Genomic DNA, 13,974 nt, shown 5'->3' on the forward strand with positions numbered 1-13,974 from the left:
GTGCGAACACCATTCCGCGTGGCCCGCGGAGTGGTGTTCGTACTCATATTGATCGTGATAGTCGCTGCCTAAAACTCGACGACGACATTTTTTCCGTGTCTGCGACATTCTCCAGACTATCGGGGATATTCATTGGACGGAGAATGCAGTGTACATTTCTTGTTTTGTACTATCCACTCCTGCTTCGGCCCTTAACAGGGCTGACAGAATGAAAAATTAGTCGACATCTTGTAAACCCTAAGATGTGGAACGATAAAAAAACTGACGTTTTTTTTTTGTTTTTTTTTTTTATCGTTCCCCATTTCAGGGTTTACAGGATGTCGATTAATTGCCAGATCGCCTGCACTCTATCACGGATTGCAAAGATTAGACCGTCATAATAAACCTGAAACTTTGACAAAGCAAAGCACGAGACAACGGTTATTCGGAGAAAATGCTCAAAACGAGCTCACATTAAGAGGCTACTAAGACCGGCAATCTTGATGGTGTGGAGAGCAGGTTGCAAAAGAACTGGGGAAGCTCGCCGTCAGCACGCGGTCAGCAGTCGCGCGCTCAGCTATGGCCGCCTGTGAATACTCCCTTCCTTCCGGCACGAAATCTCTCCGGACGGCATACTGATGAACTTTCGTCTCGTGGCATTCTAAGTGCGGAAGCAGTGTTCCCCAGCGAGCTCCAGTTGATTCCCACCACGATCGACCGCACCAGCCGCTCTAGTAAGGAACATGAAAGAGCATCGTCCGGTACTCGATTTCTCTATAGGAGAGAGAGAGAATATCTTTATTGAAACAGAGAGTTTAGTCTGAGCTTTGCGCTCTAACAGGCTTCTTTGTGGTGGGGAAGGGGAGGGGGGACAGAAAGACGATCGACAAAGGGTCAATGATGATGAGATGAAACGTTAAAATATATACACGCTATAGTGTCTAGTTTCAGGATGGGATATGAGAGAAAGATGAGAAAAATAATTACAGCACTGTCAGCAAGTCAATGTCTTCGAGATATTTAAAGAGAGCTTTTTAAGGCTGCTCGATGTGTCTTAGCAGGCCAAGGTCCGAGAAGCTTTGGATCAAAAGGTCTACAGTCCAGAGCATTCGTAGAATTTTTGTAAACTTTGCGTTCATTTTCATATGCTTGACATGTGAGTAGAATGTGTCTGATGGTTTCCGGCGCACCGCATTTCTCACAGTCCGGGGTCGCGCGTTGTTTTATTCTAAAGCGATAGTTCTTCGTGTACGCACAGTTGAGGCGAAGTCTATGTATAAGAGTTTCTAAATTTCGTGGTAGGTCGCTTGGTAGTTGTGTTGTTAACAAAGGGTCTATGTCATAGAGAAATTTGTAGTTAGAATCTGGTGAGAACCAAAGCATCTCACATGTACTTTTTGCAATTTGTCTTGTCAGAGATGTGCAATCGCCTTTCATAAAAGGAACCATTCGTGTTGAGATGTGTTGGTGGGCCCTCTTAGCTGATTTGTCAGCGCATTCGTTACCCCGTATACCGGAATGTCCTGGTATCCATTGAAAGGTAATTTGGTGACCGTATTCGAATGCTAGGTGGTGGTACTCAGCTATTTCTAGGGAATAAATCGAAAACATTGATTTCTTTCCAATAGGACTGAGCGACTGTAAAGCGCATTTCGAACCTGTAAATAAGGTCCATTTTTGGGGTGGTTTTTGGCATATATACTTAATTGCTTCCTTAATTCCGTGAAGCTCAGCGGCTGTTGATGATGTATGATGGTTTAGACGACAAGATCTTGCAAGAAATCTCGATGGAACGAAGAATGTTGACGATGAAGTCGTCGCCGTTGTTGAGCCATCGGTATATATGTGCGTTGTTCTAGTGTAAGTTTCATATATGTAACTCATTACAAGTTGTAGCATAACTAAGCTACTCTGTTGGTGCTTTGCGAGGATTCCGGGGATGTTTAGTTTAATATCCATATTTCGAAGCGTCCATGGAGGTATTTTGGAGTAGTCAGTAAAAGTTGCCTGGTTTGGAATATTGTGAATATTTCGACCTAAAGTATCCCCATAGCTGGAGTTTGGACGTTTTATGTGTGTTTTAGAAAGATAGTGATTCTTATGCTTAGTTTTATGGCGTAAATGAATCCGTACTATTTCTTGTTTCTGTAATACTTCCAAAGGAAGGCATCTGGCTTCTGTTACCGTGCCAGGTCCAGATGAACCTCTTGGTAGACCAAGGCGAATTCGAATGCATTTGTTAAGCGTCCCTTGAAGCTGTCGTTTACTCGTCAGGCTTATTTAGGTTAGGTGTGGAATAGAGTACCTTACTAGTCCTTCAACCAGAGATTTGTACAGTAGAATCATTTATCTGCGGTTACATCCCCAAGCTGTTCCTGCGAGGCAGCGTAGAACATTGGTTGCTTTCGTGATTCGCTTTTTTAGAGAATTAACTTCTTTCGTCCATTAGAGATTTTGATCAATGTTGATCCCTAGAAATTTATGTACTGTGACGTAAGGAACTGTATGTCCGCCTAAAAAGATCGGATACTTTTTCATAGATTTCTTCGTAAACGCCATGGCAACTGTTTTCTTGGGAGAGATCTGGAGGCCTTTGGAACCTAGAAAACTTGCCAATATATGGAGAGATTTTTGCAACCGCAGCTTTACAGTTAGCCTAGAGCGGGAAGTAGACCATACGCAGATGTCATTTGCACATATGCTAATACTAACTCTTCGGGGAAGATGCTTTTTTAATGCTATGGGTGTGATGTTGAATAGAGTGGGAAGTTAGTATTGCACCCTGAGGTACTCCTTTGACAACATCAAAATAGTAGGAATTTCCTTCTGAAGTATCAATGTAAATTTTTCTGCATTTGAGATAATCGTATATCCATTCATAAATGCGTCCCCCAAGTCCTAGATCTGCGAGAGCCATTAATATTGCCTCATGCTGAACAGAATCAAATGCTGCTATAATATCTAAAAACAGTGCAGTGGTCGTGTGACCTTTGGCTCTACCTTCTTCGACACTCGCTGTAACATCAATGATGCAGTCTGTGGATGACCGTCCGTGGCGGAAGCCATTCATTTGTTCTGAATAACATTTGTTTTGTTCTAAATCCATGAAATTCTGCCGAGTACCATTTTTTCCATTAGCTTTCCTATACAACTCAAGATTGCAATGGGTCGGAAAGATTCGAGACTAGTGGGCGGCTTACCAGGCTTCAAAATCGGCACAATCTTTGCAATTTTCCACTCTTGTGGTAAGGCTCCTTTGATCCAGGAATTGTTGTAGTGTTCAAGAAGTCTGAGTTTGGAATGTTGGGATAGGTGTGCCACGGCGTTATACGTAATGCCATCTCTACCTGGCGCTAAATTAGTTGCACCTTGAATTGGTGCATTTAGCTCATCAATAGTGAAGAGCAAATTTAGACTTTCGTTTGTTGCAGCAGGTATGGTAGGTCTCGGAGTCGAGTTAGTACTACTATGTGTACCACCACTTGTTAGGAAAACGCAGTAATTGTTCGCAGTATCGACTTCACTTTGATTTTCACGTAGTGAGAGTGCTTTAAATGGATATCGCTGCTGGGGGCTTCTCCTTAGACCTCTGATAATTTTCCATATGTATGTAAATGACTTACGAACATCGAAATTTCTGCATATCTCCCTCCACCTCTTTTTGCTAATGTTTCGAGATGTCTCCGAATGTGTAATTGTGCCCGTAGTGAAGCTCGCATATCTACCGGGTCTTTTTTACGAAGAGCTTTCCGCTCTGCTTTCCGTCTTAAAGCACGTAGTCTTGAGTATTCTTGATCGCATGCATTTTCAACCTGACGCACAAATGAAAAAAATGTTGCCTCAGTAAGGGAATATGATAAAGTTGGAATTAATTCATCATCACTTGTCGCAGCTGTTATGCCTTGGTTTGCCATTTCTCTATATTTTTCCCAGTTGATGGATTGTACTTGCTTCTTCCTTGATGGTATTCCTTCTAATGCCATGAGAATTGGATAATGGTCGCTTCCTCGCGTTTCAAGGTCCGTGTGCCAGGACATTTCGTTGAAGAGGTCACTGGATGCGAAACAAACATCGAGACAGCTTCCCGATTTCGCATTTTTTAGAAATGTTACACTTCCGTCATTCAGACAAAGAAGCCCATATTTTTCCATGAGGTCGGCAAGGGCTGTACCTTGTGATGTTGTTTTTCTGCTGCCCCAAAGTTGATTGTGGGCATTGAAATCTCCACAGACGACGTGAGGGGTTGGAGTAGTTTGCAAAATTTGATCAAGTCTTCCTGAATCGAAAGGGATATTCGGTTGGATATAGGCTGTGATTATAGTCAGTTTGGTTTTCCTAAGTCCTACTGTGGCACAGACATATTCATTTGTTGGATGGGGAGCAATAATGTGCTCGAGTACTGTAACGTCAGTTCGACATCCGAGGAATAACCTACTTTGCTCCCCGCCTCTTTCGGAATGATATATTTGATAGCCATTTAGGCGAAATGAGTCGGCAACTCTTGACTCGGAAATAGTAATAAGTGGAAATTGATGTTCCCTAATTAGCTGACGGAAATCAGATAGCTTTGAAGAAAGTTCCCGTGCGTTCCACTGAAATAGTGTGCAAGACTTAAAATTTTGTAAGGATGACATAATGATAATAAAAAAAATAAAAAGAATGCGAAGGCCAAGTGCTTTAACCACACCATGTCTCAATAATGGGTAGGAAATAGTCCATGATCTTAAGGGCAATTAACGCGTAGGGGGATGTAAAGCGCTGAAGAATTTTGCGGATTACTTCAGAGATGGATTTAAGGAGAGCTCCAATGCCCTCGGATTTTTCGGCTGGTGCAGATACATTGGAAGCTTGCGTGGGCTGGTCACCGAAAGGCTGACTCTGATGCAGGTTTGCTTGCTTGGGGGTTCTACACTAGTGTTGTTTGGCACGGGATTTGGATGTTGAGTAGGTTTTACCTTGCTTTGTCTTGGTTCCCCTTGTAGCGCTGCTGTGTACGTTTTCTGAAGAGTGGAGCTACAGGCAGCTGTTGGGACTTCTAGAACTGTTGTTGACGGTGTCTGAGGAGTGCCGCACGGTGGAATTGTTGCAAGTTGGTTTGAACCACGTGTAGATCCAGGTATCGACGGGGTTTTCTTAGTTTGTTGGACATTACGGTTACCGGGCTCGTTTTTCTTGGGGGGGTATTCCACTGCAGGTTTCGAGTATATTCCAGAGCAAACTATTGTACGTGCTGTGATGTAGTCTACTTTCTTTTCCATCTGATATTGTTTTATTGCGCCCCCCCGCTTCCAGTTCGGATATTCTGTGGATGTGAAAGAATCTGCTTCTCCGCAGTTTGCGCACTTAGGGTCTTCTTTGCATTGTTCCGTGGTGTGGCTTTCGCTTGCACTTTTGCTGCACTTTGCAGAACGACGACACACCGCTGGGCGATAGCCAAAGCTTCCGCATTTAGAGCACTGGATAGGGCGATCCTTGAAAGGCGTCACAGGGTATCTTACATGTGCTAGCGTTACGTGCGTCGGTAAGCATGGGGATAAAAATACTATTAGTACAGCTCCAGTGCTCCCCAGGCGTCGAGCATTCGATATGGGGCAGCTTGCTTGTAACGATGTATTGAGATGAGCGTCTGTTACGTCAGAAGAGACGTTCTTGATGACACCGACAACAGAGGAGCTATTCCGCGATTCATAAGGTGTGACCGGAATTCCGCAGAGGCTGCTAAGACGCAGAAGTGCGTTGGTTGATTGACCATTTCGAGTATCGACAGCGATGAGATTTAGGCGTAGGTTATATCATATGAGTATGACGCCTTCGGGAATGATTTCATCGAGGGCTTTGGAAAGTTTTATGCTACTCAGTTTTGTTAGCACCGTTTGTGGAGTTTTAGGCGCAAACATAGCGGTTAGACCAGTCTGGCGTTGTGGTTGAGATAGGATGGTGTCATTGGTTGAGTTGGAGCTGTCGCCGTACTGGCGTCCTTTCTTTCGTTTAAAGCTCTTTCTGCTGCTCACCGTTTTGAAATCTGCATCCAGAGATTCAGCATCGTTGGGAGCGTTGCCTTTTTCGATTAGTTCATCCATTGAGGTTTCTGTAGCTGAGTCGTCATGACTGGTCTCTGCGTCCAATTGATTGGTTTCCATTCGAATGCCAGGTTGGTCGGCCATGTTAGTTGAGTCGATGTGGAACCCCAAGCCCGGGTCGGCTTGACGGGGTGGCCCACCTTATGTGCTGATGAAGGGATATTCTCGTTGCTGATTATGTTAAGTATCCGAAAAAGGTTTTCGTCTTGTCCTGCCGGCGGTAATGAAAAATTAGGCCAGATTCCTTGGAGCGAGGTACGCAGATATCCTTTGGCTGTACTTCTTCGTCGTCTTTTTTCTCTCTATAGGGAGTATTCACTGGTGGCCATAGCTGTGTGCGCGACTGCTGACCGCGTGCTGACGGAGAGCTTGCCCAGTTCTTTTGCAACGTGCGTTCCGCACCCCTGAAGGGGTACTCCACCGGTTTTTTTATTGTCTCCGATTTGCTTGAAATTTTGCTAAACTAACCAACAAACATTGCTAAAATAGTATCCCAAATATTAGGTCAAAATATTGTTTTTTCGCGAAGTTATTAAATTTACAGTTTTGGTCTTCACCATGTTTTTCAAACTGAAAGTCTCTACTGGCAACAACAACAAAGTGACGTCAGTGGAAGGCAGGGGTCCACTCTTTGGACTGTAGAATTTGTTCCCAACGGATTTGAAGCAGTTTCTTGGTGTCAAATGAGTGCTTTGGAAGCTCGCTCCCCTATCCGCGCTCCAGCACGGAACAAATGATTGGCATATTCTATTTTTAGACTACTTGCTCGACTGGCAAGCCTGCCTGCCACTGACGTCACGGTACTGAAGAGTGCGCGAATATTTGAATATTGGTTTTTGCACCATTTTCATTTGCCGATTTCACAATACCTATTATTAATTTCGCGATGCTAAATAGCATACCGGAAAGGCTAAAGACCGGGGAGTCAGAAAATATAGTAAGTTGAGGTAGCTCAACTAACTACCGCTGGGCGCCACAAATATGGCGCCCAGTGAATACTCCTTATACTGCCGGTTTTCATCCGGGTTTAAGGCAAACCCGCGACCGAGAAGTTGAGCCATCGGTCCGATTGGATGTCACCAGAGTGAGTCGGGAAGGGAAATTGATGGAGTACTGGGGTTAAGTGCCCGACGCTGTTCACCAACGTGGCGGAAAGCGGTTGACCGGAACTCAAAACATGATTCGTGAAACTGCCCTATATATTTTTTTTTCTTTTTTTAGTTATAGCATTTTTGGAGGACGGTAAAGCGTTTGCGGTGGTTTCAGATAAAATCCCTGAACACCGGGCAACCATGATTGTGAGTTCAGATATCTAGCAAACAATAATTTTAAGCACCAAGCGAGAAGACTGGGCTGGTGGCGTCAGAGGAAGAAGTAGCGATGTCATTACTACGTAGTAACGTTAGGGGGGAGGATCCGATACAAAGAGCATAGCCACCAATTGGATTGGATTGGAATAGCCTCCAATTTGATTAGATTGGATATTTATTTATTTATTTTGTAAATAAATAAATAAATATCCAATTCAATTCGATGGTGGAAGTGTCGCTCATCGTAAAAAAAAAAAAAGATAGAACTCTAAAAGAGGCATCACTAGATAAAAATGTTCAGGTTGACTGCCTGCTTTTAGATTTTCAAAAACCATTCGACAAAGTACCACATTCACTTCTTATGCACAAGTTGTCGTTCTTGGCCCTTCCTGACTATCTTTTTGGTTGGATAAATGATTATTTGTTAAATCGTAAACAATGCGTAGTTGTTGGTGGTCAAAATTCTCCGTATGCGGATGTAACCTCGGGTGTCCCACAGGGGTCTGTACTTGGCCCACTTCTCTTTTTGATATATATCAATGACATAGCACAAAACCTAACATGCAGTGTCCGATTATATGCAAATGATTGTGTAATCTATAGAGAGGTTAAATGTGAGAATGATTCTCTTCTACTTCAGTCAGACCTTGAAAAGGTGATGACCTGGTGTGACAAATGGCAAATGTTTGTTAATATCAATAAATGCAATTATATTAGATTCACCAAAAAAAAGCAGCCTTATCTATCAAAATATCAGTTGAACGGTGTTCTTCTTCAGGAGGTAGCTGATGTCAAATATCTAGGGTTTTATCTTAGCGTAGATCTTTCCTGGACTAAGCACGTCGACGCAATAACAGCAAAGGCAAACCGCGTTTTAAATTTTATCAAACAGAATTTCAAAATGGCCCCAACAAATATTAAGGAGCTGCTATACGTAACTAATGTTAGGCCAATCTTAGAGTATGCTTGTCCAGCGTGGGACCCGTATTACGTAAATTTAATATCGAAACTAGAGCGTGTGCAAAACAGAGCAGCCCGTTTTGTTGCAAATAATTGTGAATTTTGCTCAAGTATAACAGATTTAAAGAAACAACTGGAGTGGAAATATCTGGTTTCGCGGAGAAAATATCTTAGAATGAAACTTTTCAGAAGTATTTACTTAGTACAAACAGGTATTGTGAAGGACCACTACTTACATAATCCTGATTACCTGTCTTCAAGGGTGGACCACCCGCTAAAAATAAAGAATATTAGGTGTAAAACTGAAATGTTTAAGAACTCGTATTTCTCAAAATCAATTAGTGATTGGAACAGTCTTCCGCAGCACGTGGTCGCTGAGACTTCGGATGCTATGTTTTCCACCTCATTATTAGACATCCTTTAATAGTTGTGTGCTGTGTTTTTGTTTTTTACTGTTATGTTTCTTTTTTTTGCGTAACAGTTTTCGTAACAGTCTTTTTGCACTTCTTTCAATCAATAGTCTTACTTTTTATTAACATGTTTGATACAATGTGACGTATAACCGTTTTATTTTCCTGTACCATGTACCCCCTACAATAATGCCCCTGTGGCGATGTAGGTACTGTGTAAATAAAAATAAATAAATGTGCGTTAGGTTTTCTGCGCAACACGGAGATGGCCAATCACTGTGAACAAGGGGTGCATACGTCAAGTAATGTAGCTCATAATATGACTAGACCCGAAAGATGCAATTTGTGCAGCAACAATTAGCATTCTGTTTTAATTCGCCCATTTTCCCTTCGGTCTAACAGTATCCCGAATTTCGAGATACATTGGAATTCTTCGACTGTTCACAGTTATTGGCTACCTCCCTATTCTGAACAAAAGCGAACTCGCAAACTTCGTATAGAGCGTAACCCTATACACTCTCTGCGTTAAAAACAAAACAAACAAAAAATTTCCTCGACGTTTAAAGAACTGCAGTGGAAGTGATGCTTAGCTTCGTTTTTATCTCTGCTACTTACGAGGGCGATTCAAGAATTATCCGCGCAAACGTTTCGGTACTCTTTTTCGTGCAAACTTTTCGAATCCCAGGTTTACTGTACGCGGATCCTTGCCTTAGTTGAACTATATTTCCCTCATCGTTCACTTTCACTCGTGCATCCGATAGAGCCCCCTTTCACGTGCGCGCTCGACGTCAGTCCTGGAAGCGGACGGACGTCCGGATCCTTCTTCAAAGCTGACACGTGGACGTCGCTCCTTTAACTTCTGTATCCGTTCGAACAGAAACACGATCTTCATATTGTGCACAAAATATCGGCAACGGACACATCCTCGGGCGACAAAGAACGAATCAATGCACGCTACCCCTTTTTGGCGACGATCTCAAGTGGGGCTGCAATTGTTTCTCGCATCGTTCTTTATTCGTGTGACGCCAGAACAAAATAGCGTCGTCGTACACTGAACGGCGCTGTGACGCCATTCTGTTTCGAAAGTTGCTGGACGGAGACCGTTCCTAATCATATTCTCGTGCTGCAACAGACTCCGACGCACGCATGAGACCTGTTCTCCTTCCACCTTCATCCAATCCGCCAACGCGCTCCAAACTCAATCCTGTTCAATCTAAGCGAATTCAATGTATTTTCGATATAATTAAGTTCTTCCGCCGTCGGCGTTTTTGGGCGTCAATCGGGTCCCGCGATATCATGGATCCAGGGGCCCTCGTAACTTAGCGACGCAGTTCATCCTCCAACAATGAAGTGTGGCCTTATTGATTGGGTCCTTTTCGCGTCGTCATGAGCGTGTTACACGTGATGAAGGAGGTGTGTTCCCTCTACTCCGATTTACCCTTTACCTGACTGTCCGGTGGAAGCTGCACGCTTACCGGGCCAATGAGCCACGTCCCTTTCATCACCGGGACCCTCTTCCTGCGAGGGAGTAGGGTCCGGAGCGCGATCACGTGACCGAAGACGGTCGTGTGACTCGTCCAACGAACACGTAGCTTCCACTGCACTGTCGGCCCAGGTGTGAACGGAGTAGAGAGGGTTTCTCTTACGAACAAAAAAAATGTAATAAGTTCTAAGCAATATCTTCTTTGTGGGAATTTGTTGAGACGCGTAAGGGATCCATAAAACGAATACTAATTTATTGTCGGGAGCTAAACAACGAGTCTTCATTTTTTTTTTTTGTTTCTTTGAAGTGCGGCATTATGAACGGCGCCTTTATGGTGTGCCCGCATTTGTTTGGTGCGGCCGCGTTCAAATCTTGATCCTCCGTCCCTCGTTGATAACGCCCCCTCGAGAAAAATTGATTTCCGTACGTAACGGACACTCGGTTACCCGTTAGCTAATTATACGCTGCGTTCTGAAACCTTAATGTCGTCGTGAAGTTAAAAAAAAAAAAGAATATAAAAATAAACGAGGTGTCTGATGAAAAGCTCGCGGAGAAAGCCGTGGTCCCACTTGAATAATCTTTCACGCTTCATATCCCAAAACGTAAAACTAAATTAGTTTTTTTTTTTTTTTCATTAAGCTTTTTAAACTTTTTTTGGCAGCAGGCACAATGGTATTTTTTTTTCTGGTTCTCCAATCGATAAATCAGTGTTAATACGCGATCACCCTGCTGCTACTACAGCGTACAAAATGCAGTTTGCAGGCACACTGTCCGAGGCCTGCTTTTTCCTTGTAAGACTGTCCAGACACTTGGGTCATAGAAAACTTGTCTGCGGTGGTTTTCGAAGTGTCGATCTTTATAAAGCAGACATCCTTCAAAAAACTTTCAGCCTTTCCACTCTGGTGAAGAGGAAGACCAGCGGAGCTGTACAATGGAAAGTAGTGGCCGGCCGCAAGTCGGCAAGCCAGAGTGGAAAGGCTGCCGCCATCTATGAGTGACGGCGGCAACCAGGTAGGTGGTTTGTCACCGTCGCTCATAGATGGCGGTAGGTGTCAAGAGTTCGGTGTCTTCATTTCTTTGCGGGGGACACGATCCTGGGGAAACTAGCCCTCAACAGCTCCGCTGTAAAATGCTTGAGGCTCGTAGGTATTGATGATTTTGCCATCAAGTCTCGCAGCGAACGCCGCGTCTTTTGTCCGACGTGCGAGCAGTCTGACCGCGCGACTTGACGCTTTCTCGTTTCTGAAGCGACCGGTTACTCGATATTGATTATCGTTCCCGTTACCATCTGTCATGGCACGTTTCGTACTGAAAAAAATCATTTGTAATCGTTATCGTTCGTGGTGTGGGAAAGGTGTAAACGAGCAAAATGGGAGTTCATCTTTCCCATGATTGATATGGTAATAAACATCTTAGCAGTAAGCGAAAGTATTTCTTTTTTATAGCCATATTTTTTCCAACAAATATAGCAAGTTTTTTGTTGTTTTTTTACATTTTGATGGATTGTTTGAGTAGTCGTGTCGTCTGTATTTTGAGGCAGAAGAAATTTAATCGGCCCGAATGGAAATCTGGAGTATCCGTTATGAAAGGAAAGTTTTCTCTTTTTCTTTTTTTCTAATGTAGTGCAACGGCTTAGTACATGACCGCATGACGGTACAGAAGCTCATTTAGATCGAAACGAGTAATTGATGGTGGTGGATTCTTTGAGTTCGATACAAGAGGCTGTTGATTGATTAAAATATGAAGCGTATAATTTTTTCGTACTCTTAAGTGGGGCATAATCGATTAATTTAAGAATTCGTTTATTTTTGGCCATTTAACCTCGACCATTATATATTCGACCCTTGACCGCGCCTTGAGATGACGAAAATGGGGTTAACTTTTGAATACTAAACATGTTAAATCTCTGCCACAAGCGTTACGACGCTGTTTATTCGGACACAATAAATGCACCATGTGCTAAAAAAGACGTCACATTATGAGACTTACAAAAAAAAAGTGGGGGTTCATTTTCCCTTTTTTTCATAAGGCTCTCCGCAAAAGACGCTCATGTACAGACGCGTCGAGAAGAAAAAAAAGGGCGAAGCGTGCCCTCCCTAGCTTTTGTTGAGGAATTCTGGACTGCAAAGAACAAAATCTAATAATCCTGAGCAAGTTCAGCTGCGTCATCTGATTTCTCGGTTTCTTTTTAACCCCCATTTTATTTTGGTGGCTCTATGCACCGTACTCGGAGGGTAAGAAGCAGTTTTTGCGACTCACCGGGGGAAGCTAGAAGTTCGCCAAAGCGCTGACCTTCAGCGTCTAATATAAAAGAACACTAACATCCCCCACCCCCACCCCATTTCTTTGTATTATGTTTTGCCACGCGATTTAATATGGTTGTAAGGAGACTACCCAACCAATATTTTGCTACAGAGTCACGTATATATTTAATAAAGCAAAAACACTCCGCAGCTCGAAACCGAAACCGAACCAGGAGCAGGTAGATGCCGGAAGTTCCGTAACTAGTAACTACACTCGACCACGTTTCTGTTTTTTTTTTTTTTTCGTCTTTTTGGAGTGTGAAGCACACGACAACGGCGACGACGATGAAATATCATGCATCGTTTGTCGCGCGATTGTTTCACGCTTATAACGCTTAGAACTCTTCCGCTCGTTGTTTGGCGCTTGAAGATCGACTGGCCGGTACCACGAACGACAGTTCCGAAGTAGCGGTCAAACGTCCGTCACAATAGGGAGTTGCAGTAGATCCAGAGGCTCAGAGTAGATAGTAGGGAGTTTTCGTAGACCGCGCTGCCCACTCCGCTAAGCGTTCCGCAACGAAGAAGTTGCTACTGCGCCTGCGCGCTGATAACCTTGACTGTGGAGTTCCCGCTATCGTAGCGGGTTGCGGAGGGCCTTGCGGGACGGCGAAAACGATCTACGAAAACTCCCTTATGTCTCTCCTCCGTTACGGTATCCGTAAAAAAAAAACGAGGCAGCGGCGCACGCGTGCCGCCAGCCTTGTCTGCATAGTTCAAGGTCTTGCGGAGGATTACGGAGCGCTATCCGGGTGCTCAGCGGGCTGCGGAAACGGTCTACTACAACTCCCCATTGTCACAACGACCGCCTTCGGGCCCTGAGAGAGAAAATAAATGAGTTGAAGTGAGACGTTCAGTCCTTCCTGCGCCGCCATCTCGTCGTCCAGCTCGCGGTACGTCGCCATAGTGAAAATTTCGTCTGCGTGCGTTTCCTGTGATCCGTGCAAAATTTGTTTTTTCTCTCTCTCGACCAACGAACGTGTTTGCGAGTTTTTGGAGGCCACAAAACTAGGGCTCATTCTCTTTTCTAATCTTTAATGCTGAATCTGCGCCTTGGATAAACAACGACTTTGAATATATTTGGTGCACAGAGTTTGATCGCCGCGTTACCATAAAAAAAGAGAGTGAGCGCGATTGAAACCTGCCAAGTTTCGACCGGCGCTCTTTACGGGTGGAAAAAAAAAATGCGAGCCGCAAATTGTTTTCTGAGTAATGTGACTCTGATAAAACTAGATGAAAAAAAAAATCTCGATGAGCATAAATATTTTGTTGGTGTCCCTTTAAAGTTTCTAGGATTTAAAAAAAAATGGGACCTGGTGCGGTCGTTTCGCACTGTGTACTGCACCATGTAACTGACAACTTAAGAAACGAAGGGCGTGGTTTCTTACGTTGTCTTCAAGCCCATTCAAACGATGCGCCATGTTCTGTTTAGTTATTCGAAACTACATACGC

This window comes from Ixodes scapularis, unplaced genomic scaffold (genome assembly GCF_016920785.2).
Source record: "Ixodes scapularis isolate PalLabHiFi unplaced genomic scaffold, ASM1692078v2 PGA_scaffold13__105_contigs__length_92229423, whole genome shotgun sequence".
Taxonomy (NCBI): Eukaryota; Metazoa; Arthropoda; class Arachnida; order Ixodida; family Ixodidae; genus Ixodes; species Ixodes scapularis.